At 37.3% G+C, this 15,609-nt stretch overlaps 1 long non-coding RNA gene across 5 annotated transcripts in view; it reads left to right on the top strand.

Annotated features, from left to right (window-relative positions):
- Positions 1-12,131: 12,131 nt before the first annotated feature.
- LOC107315030 (uncharacterized) overlaps positions 12,132-15,609 on the top strand; it is a 141,604-nt gene continuing 138,126 nt past the window's right edge. For 3 of the 5 annotated variants that reach the window (XR_014947205.1, XR_014947203.1, XR_014947202.1), the window contains exon 1: positions 12,132-12,327. This is a non-coding gene — a long non-coding RNA (uncharacterized LOC107315030). The remainder of the gene's footprint in view (positions 12,328-15,609) is intronic. The other 2 variants (XR_014947204.1, XR_014947206.1) reach the window with 2 other exon arrangements.

Raw genomic sequence — 15,609 nt, 5'->3', positions numbered from 1 at the left:
AAGTATAATACATTATAATATGCTGAATGTGACACTTGATTAAGGGGTACCATTTAAATTATTCTCTTTTACAAATTGTTGAAAGTATGAATGCAGAACTACAAAAAATCAAGTGAGTTCCCTTATAGAATAGATATTGTAGGATTTATTAAAATAATTTGATTTTTGAGTTGTTGAGATTTATGGTGTTACACAGTTGCATCAAGAAGCCATGAGAGCAGAGAGGCTGGATCAGCCACAGAAGACGTGGGTGCCTGGAGATGTAGCCAAATTTTTTAACAGAAATCACTAAGAAAAAATTGCTTTGCTGTGCATCTCTTACTTTAGGGAAAAGTTAAATAGGTGACTTGAAACACAAAATTCCCAGCCTTTTTAGAGGTGTGACTAAATATAAGAACACTAAATGCTGCAGAAATAAAATAACTAAAAAACACCACATGAACTTACCAGAAATGTTAAGATGCTGTTAATACTCTGTGAGCAGCAGAATGATCCATGTTGATCTTGTAAAAAGCACAGACACCACAATTTTCTATTAGTAGGTCTTCTACTTAGGCAGTTAATTGCATGCATAAGTTTTGTCACTATATTTTCTCATTGGAATTTATTGGAGTTTTATTTTTTAATTTTCCCATCTCTCTCTTTAAAATTGGCTGCTATTCAAAGAATTTGACTTGATTTTAAATTCACAATTTGTTGTTTAATTTCTTAAGGGTCTGGAATGCTGTTTTTTCCATATAATCTTTTTTATCTTTAGTTCAGTACCATTAAACTCACACTGATGCCATCTCTGTGTTTTAGGCTGGCAAAAGATAGTGTCTTCTTTGTATTTCTACTCTATATGTGTCTTTCTCATTTATCTCCTTACATTTGCACAACACTGGTAATGTTTCTTTTGGTGAATGTACCTTTGGAATTCTCTTTTTATGACCCCCATATATTTTTTAGTTTGGTCCTGTGTATAAAAGATAACATGAACAAGGAAGTTTGACTTACAGCTATGGGCTACAACTTCACTTTAAACCATTTAACTATTACCCATTTCAATCTGCTTCAGGAGTGCTGATACAGGCTTCATTGCTTACTGCTGTGGGTTATTAATTGGAGTTGTTCCAGGAAAGATTAAGTAGACACAGTGTATCTGGCTATAGGGAAACATTTTCTTTCCTCAGAAAATCTCACAGCATGCCTAATATTGAACTCGGAATTGGGTAATTTTCTTGTTTCTGAGGTCACCTGACATTTTGTTGACTTTTTTTTTACCATCTAGCCACTTGTTGCATGTGACACCATCTGTTGGTATGCCTTTTTGCATTTTCCACCTGCTTAGTCCTTACCTGGTCTTTATGCTGTATTTAGTATTTTCAAACTAACACAATGTCAAGCATCTTTTTCAATAGTGGAAGTCTATCATACCACTGTGGCTTTAAACAGACACTTTAGATTTCCTTGCATGCAAACTATTCCCACTAATGAGCCAGTTATCTCAAAATTCATTTTACTTTGCTATTTAAAAGAGTCAGATTAAATTGAGGGGTATTATATTTGCCTTTAGAAGAATACATCTAGCATCCCTTTGAATGATTTATTTGTATTACTAATGTTTAGGGTTTTTTTTTTTTTTTTTTTTTTTTTTTTTTTTTTATCACAGATCTGAATGTGAGGGAGCTCAGTTCATCTTTTCCAGCAAGACACTCTGATAAAACAATTTTGTACTGTCCCCTGGTAAAACACCTAGTTCTACTGATATGTACTATGACATATCCCTTTCCTTCTGCTCTTCTGCCTTCCTGAGCTTAACTTTCCTTTGGATTTCTTAAGCATCTACAGCAAGTCCAACTGCAAATAGATCTTCACCCTCCAAGTGACTCAGTCCTTCTGTCATACAATTCGCCTATTGCTGTAACATCTGCTATACAGAACAGTATATATATATACTATACTTAGTAGCTTTAAACTACTCTGACACAGAAACATCTTCATTTCATCTATAGCAAACTGGGTAGTCAAATTGTATTTATATGTGTGAGTAAGAGGCAATTTCCTTATTCTCTGCCTGTTCAGGAATTTTTTATCACCTGGAATGAACCTTCTCAAAAGCTTGAACAAATAAATCCAGGACTAATGTTTGGTTTAGGATCATTTAAAATTAAAGCAAAGCACTGAAACTGTAAATAGCTGATACTCATTTCACCATATAGAACAACATACTCTCAACTCTTCTGTCCAGGGTCTAACACCCTTCTTTTTCTCTCAGTCTGGAATGGATACACTGAATAATGGGGACTCCAGGATTACTGGAATTCTAGCTGGGCCTCTTGTCCAACTGAAATCTTACCTACAGCTCATCTTGGGTTCTGTCAAATTCAGCAATCAAATAGCATATTCATTTTTATTCCCTGTATTTTTTTAGAAGGATTTAATGGTTTTGAAAGTATATTTTCCCTCAGCCTTTAGTGTATGCTTCATTCTTTTTTTCTTAGAGATCATTTCTATTACTGTTGCTTTCAACTTTGTTTTGTCAGTTGTAAGCAGTAATGATCAGAAACAGAAGATGCCTTTGTTTCTAAAGGAAGGTAGAAAAAAATACAGAGATATGAAGTATAGTGACAGAAAACTTTTAGTTCAAAATGCTTCAGATTTTGTGCATCACTAATTTCTTTTTTTTCTTTTTTTTTTTTAATCTTCTTATTTAGACACAGACTCATCATCTTTTCATTGCAACTAAAAATGCAAGATATCTAATAATCTACAGACTTGTGACATAGGTCTTTAAAAGCACAGTTTACTCATAATCTTTTTCTTTAAGTCTGGTAAATGTATGCTTTATTTTTGTGCAGACATTTACCATATCCTTCACTTTATTTTTTTTTTTTTTGTTGACATTGTTTACAGGTGTACTATCGATGATTTATAGCAGTGTTACTGAGGATAATTGGGTCTCTCTAGTTTTAGAGAAATTTCTCATCTTTTCACAGAACAAAACATTCACATGAAAAGTAGAACATAATTTCACTTAATGAAACAGGCAAGAACCTCATTTTCTCATTTTCTGGTGTAGCTCCTGTGGTATCAAAAGTAGATTATAATTTGACACCAATCAGTCAGGCTCCATATACAGCAGTAGATCTACCTACCCTTGTTTACACCAGCTGAGAGTTTAGCCCAGTATTTTGGGACAATTACAATGCTACAGTTTTGTAACTAGTTTTATTTTCAGGCTGTTGTTCAATCTGAGTAGATTTGCTCAGAGGATTTTTACCTATTTTATCTATCTGCTTTGCTTGCTGTAAGTCTGTTCCTCAAAAAATGTCTAAGGCGGGGCAACAGCCCACACATAAGCAGAAGCAAGACAGAAGGAGAAGGAATGAAAACAAGGAGTCAGTAGAGCAGTGCCAGGTTTCAGTAGCTGAGGATATGCTCAGAAACATTTTCAGTGCTTCTTTCAGTCTTGCTAATGATGGTGTGTAACTTCAGTCTTTGGTTTGAGTCCTTTGGGAAATACACTAGCAATAAGAATAGAAAAGCAATTTAGGTGGCATCTTTGATCATCATTGCTGTCAGTCAAGCTGGGGCTTGGCATTAACATATGCTCTTCTGAGGAAAAACTAATCTACTCCATTTGGTAACATATTAGAATTGTTAGTATTACAAAAATGAGACTGAAAACCTGAACTTTTTCATTGGAAGCCTGGAGAAGAGTGGATGAAAACTTTATTTAGCATTCTTTTGTTTGAAAACAATGATTCACTTACACAAGATACTATTCATAGGAAGAGTTTTAAAAAATATACTCTTTTTTTTCAGCTTCCAGGAATAAGTCTAATATTAGTGAAAAGCTCTGTGTTAATTATTGTAGAATGGGATCTAATTTCCAATTTTAAGAGAGGCTTTATTCACAATGTTAACCTAAATATGGTAAGAAAACAAACTGAAATACAAATAAAGCAATAAAATACTGCAGAATTATACTGAGTTCTATTCCTTCCTCCTTCCCTGCCTCCCTCCTCCCCTTTTCTTCATCCTGAGTCAGGTTAATATTATATATATATATACACACCTATATATATATATTTACTAAATCTCAACTTTCTTCCAGGAATAAAAGAAATATTTGGTATCCGGTTCTAATCAATTTCATTATAGTTTTAAAACCTGAAAAGTACTATGGTATCTATAATGAACTTACTTAGATTAACAGAGGTTGCAGGCATCAGAATGAAAAATAACTTATTTTCTATGTTTTCATTATTTAATTTTGTAGTTCTGACAGCAATCTATCTGCATTAATCTCTATGTGTTCTTAAAAATTTTAATTGTTCACATCTACACACAAGAATGCTGTGTGTTATGACATAGATGAATCAAATGACCCATATATAATGTGTTTTAGCTTCATCAAAAAGAAAACTGCAAGAAAGCCAGTACTGGTTTCAACTGAGATTCTCGTGTAGGCAAAGCTTCTATAAAAATTTAGGGTCATGAGAAGAAAAAAAAGAATGTTCATAGCAATCAGACTCTTTATTCAGTATGTGTTGTTATATGGATGCTTAGTTAGTCTGTAGAATAGGATTTCGTGTTATTTTGTTTGGAGTTAATTGTGATGCAGACTTAATCAAAAAAGAGTTTCACTTTTTTTTTTTTTCACTAGTTTTAAATTTGGATCTTAGTTATTGAAATAAACTATATCTCAAGAGTAACATTTCTCCTGAAAACCTTTAAGGAAAAAACACTGAAAATCTGTCAGAACAGAATTGGTAAAAATAAAGGAATTTGAAATTCTGTACTGAAAAGGAGGTATTTAACATAAAACAAAGTGGTTTAATTACTTTGCTTGACTGCAAAATTTACGTTATTAGCAAACAAAAGGCATGGAATCATAAAATGAACTGGGTTGGAAAGGTACCTCAAGGATCATCAAGTTCCATCCTCCCTGCTGCTGGCAGGGTTGCCAGCTACTAGATCAAGTACTAGATCAGTTTGCCCCATGCCCCATCCAACCTGGCCTTAAACACCTCCAGGTATGGGGCATCTACAACCTCTTTAGGCAGCCTTTTGAAACACCTCACCACTCAGTAAAAACTTCCTCCTGACATCTAATCTAAATCTCCCTTCCTTTAGTTTAAAGCCATTACCTCTTGTCCTATCATTATCTACCCATGTAAAAAGTTGATCTCCCTCATGTTTATAAACTCTCTTTAAATACTGAAGGCCACAACAGGGTCTCCCCAGCAGCCTTCTCTTTCCCAGGCAGAACAACACAGTTCCTTCAGCCTATCTTCATAGGAGGAGGTGCTTCAGTCCTTGGGCCATCCATTTGGACCTCTCTCTGGACCCTCTCCTCTTCATCTTTTAACTGTTTGGGGCCCCAGACTTGGACTCAGTAATCCAGCTGGGGCCACATGAGGTCAAAGTAGAGAGAGACAATTACCTGTGTCCAGCTGGCCACTCCTCTTCTGATGTAGCCTAGGATATTGTTGGCCTTCTGGGCTGCAAATACATACTGCTGGCTCATGTTAAGCATTTCATCAAACATGACCCTTAAGTCCTTCTTAGCAGGGCTACTCTCAAGGAGTTCTCCTGGTATACATATCCCAGATATGTATATATCTGGGATTACCTCAAGCCAAGCACAAAACCTTGAACTTTACTTTCTTGAACCACACTGGGTTCACAAGGACCCACCTTTTGAGTTTATCAGGGTCTCTTTTAATGGCATTCCTTTCTTCTGCTATATCAATCACACCGCTCAGCTTGGTGTCATCAGCAAATTTACTGAGGTTGTGTAAGTGATCCAATCTCTGTAGGTTTTGCCTAATATCTTAAAATTGGGAAAAAAATGTTTTTAGTCACAGTCAATAATCATCAGAACATACTACTAAGAGTGCACTGCAATATGCAATCTTGAGAACAAGATGGTGCTTTTCTTTGGAAGGTATAGCTTAGGTAGGGAGAAATAGGAAAAAAATACTGCGCTTCACTCTGGAGCAGATCCAATAGGGCAATCAAAGCAAACTCTTCTAGGTTTAAATTTGGGGAAACTGTGAGTCACACTTTATTCCCCTCAAACGATAATTCTTGTATCTCATAGTTAGACACTCTTGTGTTATATTATTTCCATGGCAGAATAAAACTGAAAATGTTGCATGACATGCACTAAACAGAATGTGTTAAGATGTCTGTCTTAGTTACCCAGAAAAAAATCTGGAGTAACTCAAGAATTTGGCTCATTGATTTTAGACTTTACACTTAACAAAATGTAAAGGCAAGTGTAACTGAAGAAGTATCAAAGTCACTTGGAGTTAATCTGTTTTAGGTAAACTGATACAATGTTGTTAAGTCATGTTTATAAAAAAACACAAAGGGTTCAAGAGAATTAGTAGAGGGAGCTTAACAACATGCCTTTTTTTTTTTTTTTCTTTTTTTTTTTTTTTTTTAAATGAGTCAGAAGAAGAGTTGTCCTTTCTAACTATTCTGTTGCTTCCAACTGCCTAGCTTAGTGCCTACTGACGTGATGCAGAGATTTGGCAGAGCACAAATATTTTTTAAGGCTTACTCATTAACACTTTGGGCCTATCCATCAGCGTGATTGACATGAAGAGACAAAGCAATTTTTTTTTTTTTTTTAATAGGACACAACATGTATGAAAGGCTTTCTGTGGGCTAATGCAGCACACCTGACAGATGTGTGAGTCATTTGACACAATGGGTGGTACTCATGCACACTCTATCACCTTGCAGTCAACTCAGTATAACATTCCTCCTTATTTTCTGAATCCACCTTTCTTCGAAGTAAAGGGAATTTAGGAATAATTGCACATAAATCAAAATAAAATTTTTATATACTCTGTCTCTGAGATGTTACTAATAATGTTGTTTGTGACATTATTTGATATGTTGTTAGGAAAATAATAAGGACTTCCTGAACTGTGCCTAAGAGATATGCATCATGTGTTCCATGCCATGTGCTTTGTATTATATGAAACAAACCTGATAAAGACTAATTGGGATTGGTGAGTAATGTAGAATTAATAAATAAAGTCATCAATAAAGTTGACTTGTCACCTTTTGCTTGTCTGCTCAGTATTGTCCCTAAAAGGTTTCAATACATTCTGCTGTACGCAAAAGTGAGAGTCACAGTGGATTTTAAAGTAATATTACCATTAAGAGAAAAAAGAAACAATAAAAAGCTCCAAAGAAAACATTCTCTAGCTGATAAATTAGCCTATGTGAAACAGACACTATAATGTGGAAGCTTTAGAAAGTTTCAGTTTTCTTTTAAGTGATCTGAATATCATTTGCCAAATGTCTCAGAGGGTTCCTCTGCCTATCTATAGAAGCTAGGGTGCCTGTACTCTGTGGCTTGCCCTGTGAATTCACACGGCAAGCCAGACTGATCCACATTAATTCATCATATGTGTCAAGCACTTCTTCCCATCTTCCATCATATGCTTTTTGGATTTCATCCACATAGCCTGAATCTTATCTTGAATCTTATTTTGACCCAAATAGAATCATAGAATGGTTTGGGTTGAAAAGGACCTTAAAAATCATCTGGTTCCCACCTTCTGCCATGGGCAGGGTTGCCAACCACTAAATAAGGCACTAGATCAGATTGCCCAGGGCAGTATCCAATCTGAGCTCAAATGCCTCCCAGGCATCTCCAGCTTCTTTGGGCAGGGTTGGGTTAACTTAACAGAGATAGGCTCTATTGGGGTCACATATCCCTGTTAATAGGGGAAGCTACGTGTTTCCCACTGCTGAGCTCCACAGATACCAAGGTAAAGTCAAGATAGTAATATTTTGTGATAGGGACTGGGTCTGGATGCTTCACCATCCTTCAAAGAGAGACCTTCTATAGGAAGATGCTCTGAGACAACCCTGATTTGTAATGAGTAGTCACAATTTATTTTGAAGGACCGAAGTCTCTTCTGCCATGGCTGATAAAACCCCATCTGGACAATCAACATATGACTGCTCAGAACACTCCTTTGTACTTGGAGCAACTGAAGAATGAGAATGAAGAATTTATCTGAATGATTGAAGTATACTGCAAATGATCTAGCTATCAGCCTTGCAAAACACTGTATTTTTTCACTGGTCACTGGTCACTGGTGCTGGCTGCATTCTGTGAAGGTTCTTGAAGTGGAATTGAGATATTGATGAAGTCTTCATTCAATTCGCAAAACTGGAAAGTATCTACACAGGTAATATGACCCCAAAGTCCAAGGTAGATATGGAAATTAGGAATTAATGGTATCTCTCGTCCACAGTAATCACAATTTAAAAAAGCATTAGGATAAAGCCATAAAAATGGTGTTTTGTTTAGCACAGTTTCCAAGCAGAATCAAAAAGGTAAAACACCGCTGTAATAGAAAAAGACATAAAATTTAAAAAGCAGCAGAGAAGGTGGCAGACAATATCTATACATACTATATTTGAATCTTCATTTACTTTCTTGATCTTCTTTTTCCTTCTAAATATCCCAGTAGGTTCAGAATAATCCAGACAAGAACAAGTGGCAACTACATAGATATTTAACATTTCTGAACTGTTGAATTCCCAGTTCAATCACCTGTAATGTCTGGTGGCTGTAATAACCTTCCAGACAAGTCTGAGAAAATAATGACACAAGTAAATCTTTATTCTTCATTTGGTAGCTGAGAGTATTCAACACCATGACAGATTAAGAAAAAAGGAAACTTAGTCCCTAGGGATTGTATGGGAACTGCTCAGTTATGGCCTGAACCACTGATTGAACACCTGGAGAAAAGACCCGGTCAGCCCTGAAAGCACAGGTGAAGGCAATTCACATGTGTGATCTTAGACCTCATTTAAGGGCTAACTGCTTCTTATGTGAAGCTTTCTCTGCAAGCCTGGATCTTCAGATATGGGTGACTATTCCACTTTTTGTAACATCTTCTTATTACTCTAGTTTTTCCAGCTAGCACAGGGAGCAGACAGAGTGTGGTGGTTTCTGCTAGCAGTTCCAGAGGAATCAGGCCATATTGATTGTTTCTTGTAGGGGACAGGGGAGGAAAGCCTTTATATTTCAGAGACTCTTGCTGGCTGGCATTTCAAAAATATCAGTATGTTGTTCCATGCCTTTTTTTTTTTTTTTTTTTTTTTTTTTTTCTCCACTGAAACTCTGGGTTTTGCTGTTCCCCTTTCTAAAAATATGAACTATTCCATGTAACTTTGCTTTTCATTCATTTTTCCTTCTAGTACAATGCCCCTAATCAAAGAGTGATGTCCTGTATACTGGTAAGGGCAATGGTAGTGGTGTTAAGAGTACAGTGTTTCTTGACTTCCTTCATTTCTGTAACTCTTGAGTCAGAAGCTTCCCAAAAATGTGGGAGAACCTTTTTTTAGAGATTGATGTGTAGGAAAGAACAGAGTAAGAGGGATCAGCTGCAAGAGAGTTTGATTCAGTTAGAGGTGGAAAAGCTAGGCTTTGGACTTTTAGCAGTGAAATCAGGCCTTTAAAGCCTCATGTTGTTTTTGGCAGACATCCTCCTCCTCCCCATCTTATTTACACTCTCTGTTCACGTCAGCTTCTCTTTGCAGCCTGTTATTTGCAGAGCAGAGCTTTTTTGCACTTCTTTCTGCCAGCCTCCAGCTGATCATGAGCTATAGAACAGTCACCCAGAAACCTGTCACCACTGGAACGGTGCACAGGAACGGGGGATATAAGTTGGATGGCAAACACTCCGCGACAGGCTGTGGAAGAGGCTGAGTCAGCCTCTTGTTCAAAAGGCCATTACAGTATTCAGTTACTGATCTACTTGCCATGTGTGATTGCACATTGCTGTTAAAAAGGCATATTGGCCCTACTCCTGAAAAGCTTTCAGGCATATATGCATTCAGTGAGATAAGGGACTATAAGGAGATGTCTACATTTCCTACAGGGACATCATACTGTTAAAAACAATATATAGGTGCTGTGATCTAGAATTACTTTGTGAGATGTGGGCTAAAACAAATGTACATGTATGTGATCTGTGCGTATATATAGTACATCTCTGCCTCTGAGTGACATTACCACAGGAATAATAAGGCCTAGAAATAGCATAGTGAAGAATTTAGATTTCTGTTTTTGAGTCTTTCATTTGTGAACTGCCAAGGAGTAGATTGCTATATCCTCAAATTTATCTTTGAAAATTATCTGCAAATAACTTGTTTGTGAAACTTGTTTGACAGGATGCCTTGAGTGATCGCCTCTCTATTGATTCACTGAGGCTGTGTGTTTGTCAAACTACCATGACTAGTTCTTTACCTCAGCTTGTAGCAGTCTGTGTTCTCAGCTCCAAAAATCCAGAGTTCACTCAGCATTGTTGCCCCTCAGTGAAATTCTTGTAAACAATTTTTCTGCATTTACTTGGGAGTTTGCCATCAAATTTCATAGAATATCACACAATCCATGTTGCTTAATACATAGCATAGTATGAGGACAAAGATAAGGAACTACAGACTCTTCACAGCCAAATAAGCACCTCAACTATACTTATGCCTTCTTCAAGTCATTTATTTCAATGTGATTCAAGAGTGTCAGTGATAGACTTGCTCAACTACAGGACCCAACCTATGTAAACATAGATGAATTACATACAAGTGTCTGCCTTCTGTGTATTAATGTGTAGTTACCTATATACGTATATATAGATTTACTGGCAACAACATTTTTTTAAATTTACCAGATTATCAATTCTTCAACTAATTCAAAGCTCAAATACTAATATTTTTGTGGATTCCCCCCCCCCCCCCCCCCCCCCCCATTTGAACTATTTCACTGAAAAAGAGAGAATTCCAAGGCAGAATTCCATGAGTAATCCTTTTTATTTATCATTATTACTATTTTAAGTTGATGGGTCTAATGACTCATTAACTGACTGGGGCAAAGCTGTGTTTTCTGGAGGAGAGGGACCGAAGTCTTTTACCTGGTTAATTTTGCCTTGACAGCAGCTGACACAGTATGTTCATTACAGTGCACATTTTCTTCATCACAAACATGGAATGGTACAGCTGATAGACTTTGCCTTCCTACTCTGAATCTAGTTTGTCTCTTGTTAAAAATTATATACATATCGCCAGAAGGACTGTGTGTATAGATGTTACTTGGGGCTTTATGGTTTGTCCTGGCTCAGTCACCTCCATTGTTTGCATGTGAGTGAGTAGCACTCAAATCCAGATTCACTGGTGGGAACACAAATCTTCTGAGCTCAGAAACTGCAAAGAAGCCTGAGATGACAGAATTAGCACAGGCTGCACCTCAAAGATTATGTGGTGTGTTGAAACATCTTCCAATCCACGCTGAAGGTGGCCACTGCCTAACGCTCAGGCTGTGATTCTCCTCTTAGTTGCAGGCCCACATGTCTGCATGAATCCATTACAAAATCATAGTCACAATGGGTTGTTACTTGCATTTAATTCTACTCTTAGCTAATTTGTTTGAGCATTAAAGAAATCTCCTATGTTTATTTTAGAAATGGACCTTACAACTTGACATTACATGACTTGTAGTTTGAAAATTAAAATACCCATTACTTGATTTAAAAACCACAAGCAAGGTTTAGAAATTTCTTTATTGTAGTGAGATACTTTTTCTCTAGCACAGAAAAGATGCACAGAAAATTGTTGTCTTTAAAAAGATATTGGTTGCAAACAGGCTGTCTTGTATAGTATGTCATCATCAGAGACAAGGGAGACTTTCCTGACATCCCAGACTGTTTTTCCTCTATACATGTTTTATAGCTTGACATGTGCTTATTTTTGTGTGTGAAGCGAACAGCTTGTGTTTTCTTAAATCGGAACTGCAGTATATATTCATAAAACTACAAAGTACCTAAAAATAAGTAAATATGAAAAATTGAATGGGAAAAGAAAAACAATCAGTGATGGAGAGAGGAAATCCCATAAACATTAGAATAACGCACATGTATATAAACATATTCTTAGCACTTCAAGTTTCACGAAGAGGCTTTGCAGGGTAAGTTAATGATTTGAAAAGCTCTTAGAACACTCAAGTTCAGTCCTCGAACACATTCCTTCCGGGAGCTGCGCCTGCAGGAACGGTGTTCCTACCCTGCTCGGTCCTGGGAGCTGCCCCTTCTCGCGGTGCCGCTGCAGTTTGCATTGAAACCACGAGATGGCGCTACGACCCCTCGTACCGCGCATCGCACCTGCTCTGCCTGACGAGCTCTTGCTGCGCGCTTCTGCGATTCCAAAATTCAGATGTTGATGGGCAGAAAAAAGACAAAAAATACAGTCGTTAGATGAATGATATTTTGCCACTATATAGCTCAGACGCTGTACGGACCCTGCCAACAGGTACTCGGGGAGGAGGGAGGCGGCAGGCGCCGGGCTTAATGGAAAGGGAGCTCCCGCGGAGGGGTAGAGACGGACGCAGAGCTGAGCTCCGCAGTTCCGCCGTCGGAGGGGCTGCGGGTGCGCACGCCCCTTTCCCTCTGGGCCACGGAACTGAACCAGCTTTGCTTTTTCCTGTTGGTCCTTTCTGTAACAAGAGCAAACTGCAGACCGTTCTGTTTCAAAGGTTTCTCTCAATTTAGCCTTGCTAAAATCTGAAGTGGGTGTTTTTGTCAAAGGGTGTATGTCTGTGTGAGTGAGGCTGGCAGCGAGGGTGATGCCCCCTGGCCCGGTGGCTGACCTGGTGTAGCTGGCTGTATGTGGTTGGTCTCTGGGCTGTGCCGTATCACGTTCTGCAAACTCATGGAAATGAATCTTTGGTGATGATGGCTCGGTAACAATCAATAGAAGTGAAGCTTCAGAGTTTGGTTCCTGGCTTAGTGTTCCTTCATCAAGAAAGCTCACCTTGTGCCCTTACATTGATCTCTTGCTTTCCTAGTCTGCCTCAGCATACGTACTGCTCACAGTATGAGCTGTCAGCATGATAATACATCTGCGCAGTATGTGCACAATGTGTGGCACACTTACTTGCTTTTACATCATAAAGCATTCAGTATTAGTGATGATAATGACCAATATGCAACATTAGACTAAAATTAGTTTTACGTGTTGGATTTGTGACCTCTGACTAATTCTGTTGTTTGAATATGGAAGTTGAGGGATGTGAATTTAGCAAAGGATTTCAGATGGCAATTTCATATGGCCTAGGTCTACCAGCAAGCTGTCTGCATGAACTCTGGGAACTGGACAAGTACTTATGTAATGCTTCAGGACCTGGTGTCAGAGATAGAAGTGTCACTTTGAGTGGTTCATATACGCAGTAGTACCTGGAAGTCATCCTGAGGATTAATGTTGGCAAAGGTGTTGTGAGGTCCCCTTCCACGTCCCCATTTTTCTAGAAGTTCTTGGCTTTTTTAGAAGATGTGACTTCTCAAACTGATATTAAAGTATTTCTCTGTGGAGCTGCTGGGAGATTAAAGTGCTGCCTATTACCATGAGTGTTTCTATTAGATTAAGGGAAACATGGCTGAGACATTTCGTTCTTTTCTACTGAAGCAGGACATAAGAACTTTGAGAAATAATGCTTGAAAAAAGGCATTTCTCTCCTATTCTCTTTTTCTCAAGGAATCGTTTATTTGGCATCCAGCCAATTCATTTCCTTTAGAGCCAAATAATTTATTCTGAATACACATTTTTGTCCTGTATATGTATGTATACTCCTACATATCCACACATGCGATTTTTACAATCTAGAAAAGAGGCTAAAGAACTTATGCAAACATCTGAGTGTGGGAGGCATTGATTATTAAACGAAGCAATTGAGTCCAGAGTTCAAGTAATTGTGTAGAAACATCCATTTTTATAAGAGTTGGATGACACACTGAGCTTGGCTCATGAAAAACATTCTATAGTCACTTATTTTTTCTCTTTAAAAGATGAATACTTGTTTCAAAGTTCTGCTGGTAGTAGGAGGTCTGTTCTACCCTGGATCCACCACTGATGAGGGGATTGTTGGTTGCTGCTTAGCCAACAGCAGAATAGAGGAGACTTGGTTGAAGTGGGTTTGCTTCAGAGATTTACAGAAGTCTGATTTTTTTTTTTTAATTTTTTATATATATTTTAATATATATATATGAGTGCTTGTGCATTATAGTTTTTGGAATCAGTGAACAATTCTAGAAGGAAGACTTTAATTGGTGGCGTGCTACCTCAAGGAAAAGTGTTTTTGTTTCATTATTATAATAATCTCTGTATTTGCTGGAACATAGTTTCCTGAATTCAGCCATCATAGAGTTGAGCTGAGTCTAGGGCCTTTCCTTATGTATAGGCTCCTGCCTTGGAGTACAAGCTGGAAGTCTGGAAGTTGGGGAAGGGGAATCATTGCTTCAAAAACAAACAAACAAAAAGCCTTCTGTTGGTTTTATTTTTTTTTAACTAATTTTAAGCTGCATTTCAGTGTCTGACAAGGGGGATTGCTTTATGTTAATTATTTTTTGATGTGAGCATAATCAGGTACAGAATTTGCTTTCATGCACAAACAGTCTTCCATGTGAGTTTATGTTTTTGAAATCTGAACCTTGGCAGGGAACAAAATAAACCATTACAATCTTCAGGGTTATTATAATCTGATTGTCATAGAACAAAATACCTTGTCATCTCCCACTATGTGGCTCTTCCATATAACTGTTGCTTTGCATCATTTACTCTGTTATACTTCATTGATTATGTTGCTTCAAAATTGTTATTTATCCAGCCTCACAGTCATTTGAACAGGAAAAGGTAAATATTGTGGGCTAAGCTCTATTTTAGATTCTTATAAACAAAGCCCTTAAAGCTGTAATTCTAAACTCAAACATTTGGTGACACTGATGACCTCTGGAACAAAATAGATCTGGTTTCTGAATCAAGGAAGAGGATTGAAATTGAACTGAAGAAATGATCTGTATCCAGTATAAGCTGCTGCTCTGACTACCCAGATCTGGAGGAAACTTAGTGAACTGAATGCATTCTCTCTATTGGATTAGTTTTGACACATATCCAAAGAGATGTTTAGCCAATAGCTGGAGATTATACACATCTGTCAGCTAAATCAAAGATCCAAAGGCTAAATCTAGCATTTGGAGGAATGTGTAACTCCATCTAGACACTGATAAACAGTTTTCTTGCAAATGACTTTAAACTGTACATAATTGTCCTTTTTCTAGTGGTAGCTTTCAGAAAATTGTTATTAGAAAGATGGACAAAATGTTTTTTGCAGTGATCTTAAAATTGCATTCCAGGGACCTAGTTGTGTTTTTAAGTATTTTGTGCTATGAACATCTCTTTTGAGATTATGCAGGAAAAAGACATTTTACATGAAAAGGAAGTCATTGATTAAAAAAAAAAAAAAAAGGAAAATAAAGTTGTAGACATCCCCATTCTTTTGTAAATTCAGTGCAGGTCATGATGCTTAGCTTTACTGGATTGTTATCCTTTGTGTATTTTCTCATTTCACATCTGTTAAGAGCTGACGGGAGAAGCAAGAGCTGTACTTGTGTGTTTTTTAGACAACATGTGCACATATATGTATTATATATGCTTTTATGTGTATGTATATATAAATAGACACTTTTCAATTCAGTAATACTAAATACTACAGAGGAATTGTAAACCTACAGGTAATTTACAGCTATTGCAATTCTGGCT

Source organism: Coturnix japonica, chromosome 5, assembly GCF_054131305.1.
Source record: "Coturnix japonica strain WE chromosome 5, WE-NBRP24, whole genome shotgun sequence".
Lineage (NCBI taxonomy): Eukaryota > Metazoa > Chordata > Aves > Galliformes > Phasianidae > Coturnix > Coturnix japonica.
Note: the sequence above shows the minus strand (reverse complement) of the source record. Positions and strands in the feature narration are given on the sequence as shown.